At 39.7% G+C, this 9,055-nt stretch overlaps 2 long non-coding RNA genes across 2 annotated transcripts in view; one reads left to right on the top strand and one right to left on the bottom strand.

The window, feature by feature from the left end:
• LOC107834945 (uncharacterized) overlaps window positions 1-8,249 on the bottom strand; it is a 17,579-nt gene extending 9,330 nt beyond the window's left edge. The window contains exons 1-2 of the long non-coding RNA XR_001660781.1: window positions 8,239-8,249; window positions 7,854-7,858 (exon numbers count right to left, since the gene is read on the bottom strand). This is a non-coding gene — a long non-coding RNA (uncharacterized LOC107834945). The remainder of the gene's footprint in view (window positions 1-7,853; window positions 7,859-8,238) is intronic.
• LOC107834944 (uncharacterized) overlaps window positions 8,191-9,055 on the top strand; it is a 4,991-nt gene continuing 4,126 nt past the window's right edge. Inside the window, exon 1 of the long non-coding RNA XR_001660779.1 lies at window positions 8,191-8,318. This is a non-coding gene — a long non-coding RNA (uncharacterized LOC107834944). The remainder of the gene's footprint in view (window positions 8,319-9,055) is intronic.

Below are 9,055 nucleotides of genomic sequence, written 5' to 3'. Positions count from 1 at the left end.
CTCTGTGTAACATGTGGCGACCGGCTGCTAATGAGGCAATGAAGCTTCAAACTGCTTCGCCACGTAGAGACCAAGCAGGCTGTGGATATAAGCAACACTTCGGGTGTTATTGTCTCCATCACTCCCAGATGGAACCGTCTGGTTGCAGAGAAACAAGTTCATGGCTCCGTTAGTCATTATCGTGAGTTAAAATTTTCACGAAAGTAAAATGTTCGTTTTTGTGGCGCATCTGTATCTTATTTTGAAGGGATATGTAAACGTTACCATAGCGACCAGAGTCAGAGAGTTTGGGCAGAGGTCGAGAGGAGATGAGTAGAGCTTGTGAGTCTTAAGTCTGGTTTAGACGGCATGATTTAAGAATTGTCGGCCGATTCTCCAAACCTCTGTGACCACAGAGCTGATAAAAGAACAACAGGTTCGATCGGTTCGTGTTCAGCCACAAGGCAGGAGCAACACGAACCGATTCAAGTCACAAACATTGCGATTCCAGAGGATAATCCAGTAAAACCCCCAAAATAGCATACGGGAATTTAGAATAACCAAACACGGATGACGACGTAGAAACAATAGTGATAGTTTGTGGAGTCATTTTAAGAGATAAAAGAAACAAAAAGAAAAGACGGTGGATGAAAGACGACAGGAGCAGCTGCTCTATTTGCTGCACTATGATTTGGAGGTGACTGTGTTTTTTCATAGGTAACATTTTTAACGGAACAAACATATATAATAATAAACACACCTTTACATATAATAATAAACATTTCCACATATCATCTCCGATATCCACCGGACTCTCAGTTGCGCGATATGTCAGCTCTTTGGGATTCCCCTCTGTTCTGACGTCACTGCGCTTTCTGATTGGCTACCTGTCACATTCAACAGGTTGTATTCTCGTTCCCAGTCAGGGAAAACCCCACAGGCTGCAATACAAAGGCTAAGACAACCCAAATCTGGTATATTCAAGATTTAGCGGGAACGTCAACATTCACCCCCACCCTGCCCCGGGCCGCAGCAAAAATTTCCAAGTCTTGACCGGTCCGCGGTAATAAAAAGGTTGGGGACCACTGATGTATAAGACACTGTCATGTCAGTGTTGAGCCACCCTGTCAAATAAAGAGTTAACAAAAAGGGACTTTCTGTTCTCTCATTATAGAAAAAGGGGCGGACCGTGGAGAAAAAATGACCGAGGAGTTTCTGACACACTTCAACTGCCTGGTTAAAATTTTATGTGATGCAGTACGAAAAAAACAAACAAGTCATCAGAGCAGAGACAGAGACAAAATAACAAAAAACACCAATTGAAGAAACTACCCCATCCTTTAAAAAGGAGTTTTGGAGTTTCAAGATGTTTTAAAACACGCTGGGCTGCTAGTGGACAACCACAGTGTCCCTACCACTGGGCTGAGCAGGTTTTCTGAATGCCTCAGCCCCTCTGCATCTGCGTCCATTTTCAACGATACCTCATCATGACACAAACATATTTCCACCAAGCGATGCAAATAATATACATATGATGGAAACTGGAAAGTGTCACATTTTAATCGAACCCTCCAATCCTATGAGGTATAAATATGTAGAGAAACTCATTGATGCTTTAATCTTTAGTCGCATTGATTACTGCAACAGTTTCTTCACAGGTCTGCCTTAAAAAATCAATCCTGCAGCTGATCTAGTGACTGACTGGGGGGGGTTTGACGCGCGCGACCGGCTTCTTTTACGAGAAAGAAAATATTGACCAAAAGGGCACTCAAGGGGCAGTTTAGGGCACGGAGCAAAAACGGGCAGGTGCTCAAGCACCCAAAGCCCCCCCCCCTCTGCACGTGCCTGTTGCTGCTAATAAGGGAAGTTCACCTTTTCACACAGATGTGTTGGAGCAGCGATGCATCTTTCAGTTGCAGGGTGGCAGCTCTGGACTCTGGCACTCCTGTCTTAAGATATGTATGATGGGGTCACTGGTATCGTTACACTGACATTAACTGTTAGTGTTGCGCAGATCTGCTCATTAGTTCAGATGTGGGTGCATGAATAGACATTTGTGTGTGCACACACACACATCAGTGTGCCATTCTGCAGCTCTTCTCAGCAGGTGAAAGAAATCTGGCCCAATCAGCAGCACCCTCAACTCAGGTAATATAAGGAATCCACCAAACACTTTACTGGTTTTGCAACAGAGCTGAGGAGGGCAAACACAGCCTCCTCCAAAGCAGCATTTCATGGAAAAGGACTTATAAGGACTACCGGTAAGCCACTAACTGGGCTCAATTGAATGTAATTTGATTGTAGTTTCACATTTGAGAAAAATGAAGAATTTATTGAAGTAACAGTTTGCACTGCTAGTTTTATAGTTTGGTTCCACTAAATGTATGTTAAGATATCTAATGTAAAAAACCTTATGTCCTAAGGAAAAGAAAAAAAAGTGATTCTAAAATGTGTGGATTTGTTTGATTCAAATTCAACCAGATATGAAATTTAATAATTTAATACTGTGAATTTATGGTTAAAATAGTAAAAGAAATGTATGTTTAAGGTTAAAAATGAAATTAGTCATTAAGATAAATTATTAACTTTGAACCAAATGTCTAAAATGTATGTTAAAATATTTTGTTTGTGTTTTGTAGGTTTTTCACCTGTTCTGTTCATTGGTTCTCACTCATTGGTGAAAATAAAAAAGATTGAGTGAATTCCTGAAGTCTTCAAGTCCTCCTTTTCAAGTGTAGGAAGCCATGAAATTATAGGACACTTGACAGTGAAAAACCGCTCCAATCAGAGGAGTTTCCATTCTGCAACCAGAGACTGAAATCTGCTGTCTTCCAAACGAGGAAAATGGCTGAATTAAAGTCCCTTGATGACCTCAAAGCAGAGAGGACAACAGTTAAAAGACTTTTCTCCCGTTTTGCAAATAACATTATGAGGACCTACATGGAGATGTCTAAGGAGGATCTGGAGGAGAACTACAAGAAGCTTACACTGGAGAGCTCCAAAGTTATGGAGGCAAATGAGGATGTGGAGGCTGCTTATATGGCTGAGTGCAAAGCAACTGCAGCTGAGGAGCTGAGTAATCTTCAGAAAGCTGACCTAGAGAAGACGGAGAAAGAATGTGAACAAAAGCTTAAAGAAGCTAAACTCCTTATCCGAGAGACAATGTGGGCCACATATGGAGAGAAGGAACTGTCCCTGGCTCTATAAGTTGCAGAGGATGAGTGCAAGAATGTTTCTTCCATTGGGCCAGACACAACTCTGGAGGCATATGAGTTTATGCTTACCCATTTGGAGAAATTGATCCAGAAGGCAAAGGAAGCACACCAAAATTGGAACCATTGGGCTCCACCTGCCGAGGAAAAGGATTTCAGCTCCCGTGTAAGGGAGCTAGAGGTGTGCCTCCCTAGGCTGGTTTCCCAGAAGGCTGTCTTTATCGAAGCAGCAAGGAAGAAGGACACAACAGAGGAAAAAGCCTTAGTCCACAGTCTACCTCCAACAGCTGCAATAAAACTGAAAGCCACAGCTTTACCAAAGTTTGGTGGAAGTAAACGAGACTATTACAGATGGAGAAAAGAATGGGAGGCGCTCCAGAAGCAAGGTGAACCATCTGGTTCGAAAGAAGTAAAGAAGTTTCAATTGCTTGATTGTCTCGATGAGAAATTGGCTAAGGATTTACGCCTGTCAACATACAATTCATCAGATGAGATCTTCAGAGTCCTGGACAACCGTTTTGGGAACAAAGCTACCATTGCTCTTGAGATTATTGAAGAATTACAAGCAATTCCACCAGTGAGAAATGGTCAACCTAGGTGAATAATAGAACTTATCCAAGCTTTGGAGAAGGCTCTAACTCCTGTCATGAACATGAAGGAGTTTTCATGAATGTTTACAACAGTTATCATGAAGTGTCATTTGGTGAAAAATGACTCTTGTGCAAAACTGACACTTTTAATTAACTTTTAATACAAATTGTAATGCAACTCTGCATTAAAAAAATTATTATTTACGAATGACACTTCATGACAACAGTCATGAAAACTCCTTTATGTTCATGCAGGTGTTAAATCATGTATATGACACTGTCATGTCAGTGTTATGCCACCCCCTAAAGCAAAGTGTTACCTATTTGGTTTGTGGAAATAGTCAATATTTGTGGTTGTCTTCTAAATCTTAACTGTGATTTGGTTTTGAAAGTATGGCTGTGTTAGGTGTTGTCTTATACCTATTTAAAGAAATGAAACACAGAAAACGTATATGAATTTCATGGCAGCTTTTGCAAAAGGAGGAATTTCTAATCCAACTGCTCTTCATGCAGTTGTTAGAAATTTCTGATCCGCTTCCACGTGAGCCCCTGTTTTATTAACAAAAGAAAAACAGTCACAAAGAAGGAGGGGCAGTCGTAAAACAAAACAGCAGAGGTCGTAAAACATTTTACCCAAACAAACGAGCAACCCAGTTCCATGTGCGACATTTGATCTACGGTCTGAGCCCAGTTCAAATCTCGGTCAAGCAGTTAACTAAGATATACAACTGCACGCAGGCAGTTCTAAGATAAGAGGTAAAAATTTAAGGTCTGAGAAACAAAGTTAACTGTCTTACATGAAGATGAATAGGCAGTTGTGACCTCCAGGTCAGTTTATACACACACAGAAACAGAGGACACTTTAAACTGAAAGTCACACTAATCTAGAGAACATTAGACTGAATGAATTTAAGTTACAATTAAAATGATAATATAAAATAATATCTATCAGGCTGTTGCTCGTTTCCTGTTTTCTGAGAAGCATTTCTGCTGAGACGAGTTCTCAGTTCTCATAAAGCCTTGTGGAAAATATTTTGAGCAAAGTGTGACTGTGGTTTTCTGTGCAGAGAAAAAAAAACACGTTGGTGTTATAGGGCTGAGTTGGACGGCTATTTTCTGAAGGTGTTGCACATGAAAATCATTGTAACAGTGAATTAATTTAACAGAAACAGAAAATTTGCTCTTTTAAATCTGTGACACTTTAAATGAATCTCTATTGAAATATTATCAGTTAAAGTTTTTTAATATTTTAATGACTTCCTGTATGTTCATCACCTTCCTGTCAAAGTGTTAGAGCTGCTGAGTTAGGGCGAAGTGATTTCATCGGCTTTTGATATGGCGTTCACATCACTGTGTTTCGTCCTCTAAGTGTATTTCTTTTAACAACTTTCTAATATTTGATTTGTTTTATGACTTCTTCATTTTTCTTTAGAAATGAAAGACTATAAGCTACATTTCAATTAATATGTTTTTTTTTTTTTTTTTGCTCTGGCATGTCTCTGTGTTCTCTGATATAGAAAAACTGACCAGCTTTATTGGGTTTGGAAAGTAAAATGTGAAGATATCTGTCTGTTTCCTTGCACATTTCAAGATAAACAAAGGCTTCAAACAGAAATTTAGCAATTTTCCCAGTTGGAATTATCTCAGGCATTTTTCATGGAAAACAAATGTGGCAAAGTGTCCAAATATTCCTCTAAGGAACTGCATATTGGTCAGTATTTGTTCAGAACAGCTCTTCTGGTTTCATAGCTTGATAATAGCAGGTCGCACTGTGACAGGACCTTCTCTGAGTATTTTACACCATCCAGAGAGATTTTTAGTCAATGCAACTTAAGTCAAAGTGGGAATTCAATAAATAATATCTTGCATCATAAAGGCATGACTTATTTTCACTTATCTAGATTTGTCTAAACTTTGGAAAAACATATAGGTTTAGTAGATTAACTTAGAAAAATGTCACTTGCATATAAATAGCTATTTATGCAACAATTTGAGGGACATTTAACTATTCATTAAAAACACATTTAACAGATGTCATTTTCTCATTGCTTATTTATTTTTTAGTGTTTACTTAAACAACTGAAACTGACAAAAAAGGAAAGACAAGAAACTACATAAAGACAATGATAAGAGAAAGGTCTACAAATTGCTCAACAATTGTAGTGGTTTACATAACATCCATGACACGGGCAGATATATTGTCTGATATCCATGACAATGAGGAAATACGAAGGTTATCCAATATTTTATTTACTGTTTGCCCCTTTAATCTCTTTGTTGGGGTACCTATCTACACTGAACAAAAATATAAATGCCTCATGTCAAATATAACAGTTTTATGAACATTTGGGTCATGCAGTATATAGAGAAAGTCAAACTATATTTTCAGTCAATACTGATATTCATATCAGCATTAATAACATCGTGATGTGGCCATTTGTAGTGGACTGATAGTCTTTTGACCCAGTTGGTTTCTGGTAGGCGGACAGTCTGAGGTGTGATGCGTCTGTCGACCAAACCAATAGTCTCATCAGCTGTGTGCGTCACTGGTCTGAACTGATCCCGCAGATGGACAAGTCGGATGTGGCCATCTTGTGTTGGAGTGGTCACATGTGGCCAACGAGGATGAGGTTGATTTGCAGCACTGCCAGTCTGTTGGAAAAAAAACTCTTTAATGGCCAGTGGTCCGATAATGGACACTGAGCCGTGCAGCTGCTGCTCTGGTGGACATCCCTGCATCCAACATGCCGATGGCACGCTACCACATAACACGAGACATCTGAGGCTTATGACTTGTGACAAAAGTTGACATTTTGGGGCCTTTCATTGTTCACAGTCCAAGGACTGTCCAGTTGCTGCTCAGTTTGTCTGACCCAGTGGACATGCACTGAGTAAAAAAACAACTCACTGAGTAATGCTCACTGATGGGAAGCTGGATTAAAAATTATACACAAATCAAGAGAAAATATTACTTTTGTGCAATAAAATGTCAGTAAATGCTCGTTTACACTGGTTAACTCCACATGGTAACAATATTTGACATGGGGTGTTTATATTTTTGTCATACTGGGGTATTTATTTTGTGAAAATAGATTTATAATAATATTTCTGTGAGTTGGAGCAAATCTCCAGGCTTAATTAGGCGAGAGGATAAACTCTGGATGGATCACTTCTCCGTTACAAGTAAGGAAAGAAAGTAAAGAGAAAGTCAGACAGATGGTAAAGAGCTGGTGATGAAACCCCAGACCCTAAACACTCTAGTCATTTAAAACCTCTCACTCTGCTGTGGGGACTTTACTTCCCACCACAGCTTCCAGACAACCAGTAAGTTCTGCCACAGTTGCCATACAACAGCTAATTTCTATGCGCCTATAGAGTTTGAAGCCATTGATTTTCCTTTTTTTTCTATTTTTGAGTTTTTTAAGTCCAACCTGATCGTTTTATAATCAGAAATTGGAATTTATATTTAAACATCAATTTCAGCAAGACTGGTTTTGATATCAGATATTCACCTTCTCCTGCTTATTCAAGACAAGGCCATGGAGGGGAAACTATTCCAGCAAAGCAAGATCTCCTTTCCTGCTCTGTCTCCCTAAATGTCAACCAGTGGGAAAGCCATTTCAGTCTCTCATGAGACATAATGTCTCCAGCTGGAAATTCCTTCTACAAAGCACCAAGATCAGACGACATCAAGAGGATATCTTTGCCAGATGCTTCTCAGCCAGTCGTTTTCCAACCCTGATTTTATTCTTACAGTTAAAACCCAAAACTTGTGACCATTGGTGGAGGGAAAGTCTCCTTGTTCTTCTTTCACTATAACATTCATGTACCATATACTCATAAGTGCAGATGCTGCCCCTATTTGTCTTGCTTAGTTTAAGTCCAGCTTGTCAATATAAATGTAAGACGTTTAAACCAGGTCATTTTAGGAGAGGAGCATTTCCTGACCTTGAAGTTGTCAACCTGCTCCTTTCTGACCTGTGTGGCAAACTCCAGCAATTGGACAGTGAAGAGGACAGTTTCCAGCATCGCTGGTCAGGAATGTCAGCACGGCTGGGCCATCCCCAGCAACTCTTCCTGCACCATTGAGGACGCCTACCCAGAGGACTCTGGGGAGTACTGGTGTGAATCTCAGGGAGGAGGATGCAGCAACAGGGTCAACATCACCGTAACTGGTAACAGCCAATGGGCTTGATGCATTTTACAGTTTAAATACCTAGTTAGAGCTAAATGAGTGGTTGTCACAAAGCAAACATTTCCTTAACATGGTGATTAATGTACATTCTAGCTAACAGTGTGATCCTGGAGAGCCCACCGCATCCTGTTGAGGAGGGAGAAAATGTTACTCTACGTTGTTTTTACAAAGAAGACAGCAATGATGAATCCACAACCAATTTCTCTGCTCGTTTCTATAAAGATGATGTTTTCATTGGGAGGAAGATCCCAGCGGAGCTCACTCTGAAAGCAGAGGAAGGTTTCTACAAGTGTCAACATCCTTCTGACAGAGAATCACAACAGAGCTGGTTGGCAGTGAAAGGTGAGGATGTGCTTATATATTTGCTTCAAACTTAAATCAATTACATTGATTTAAGTAACCAAGTTGTCCTTTAATTACATAAATATTGGGAACTTAATGAGAGCTGTGAAAAAACTTCTATCAGGCCTAAAAAATGTAAAAGGGAGCAAAACAAAACCCACCAAACTTTGAGTTGGGTTTAGTATGAAGGGTACTTCATAAAAAAGATTGATTGATTGATTGATTGATTGGTTGGTTGGTTGGTTGGTTGGTTGGTTGGTTGGTTGGTTGATTGATTGATTGATTGATTGATTGATTGATTGATTGATTGATTGATTGATTGATTGATTGATTGATTACCATACCATACCATACCAACTTTATTTATAAAGCACTTTAAAACAACCACAGTTGATACAAAGTGCTGTACAATTTAAAGACACAACATAAATAAAAAAGTAATTTAAAAACAGTTTAAAAACAAAAACATACAATTTAAAACTAGATCCCACTGGTGTTGCAAGCCAAGTAAAATAGATGGGTTTTAAGACGAACTTTAAAAGTGGACAGAGAAGGGGCCTCTCTGACCTGCAAAGGTAAGTCATTCCATAATTTGGGGCCCATAACAGAGAAAGCCCTGTCCCCTCTGAGCTTCCTTTTTGTTCTCGGTACCTCCAAGAGCAGCTGATTTGCTGACCTGAGAGACCGATGAGGTACGTAGGGATGAAGAAGCTCAGAGAGGTAAGCCGGGGCAAGAT

This window comes from Poecilia formosa, unplaced genomic scaffold, assembly GCF_000485575.1.
Source record: "Poecilia formosa unplaced genomic scaffold, Poecilia_formosa-5.1.2 Scaffold863, whole genome shotgun sequence".
Taxonomy (NCBI): domain Eukaryota; kingdom Metazoa; phylum Chordata; class Actinopteri; order Cyprinodontiformes; family Poeciliidae; genus Poecilia; species Poecilia formosa.
The sequence above is the reverse complement of the archived record's forward strand: the minus strand, read 5'-3'. Positions and strand labels throughout refer to the sequence as shown.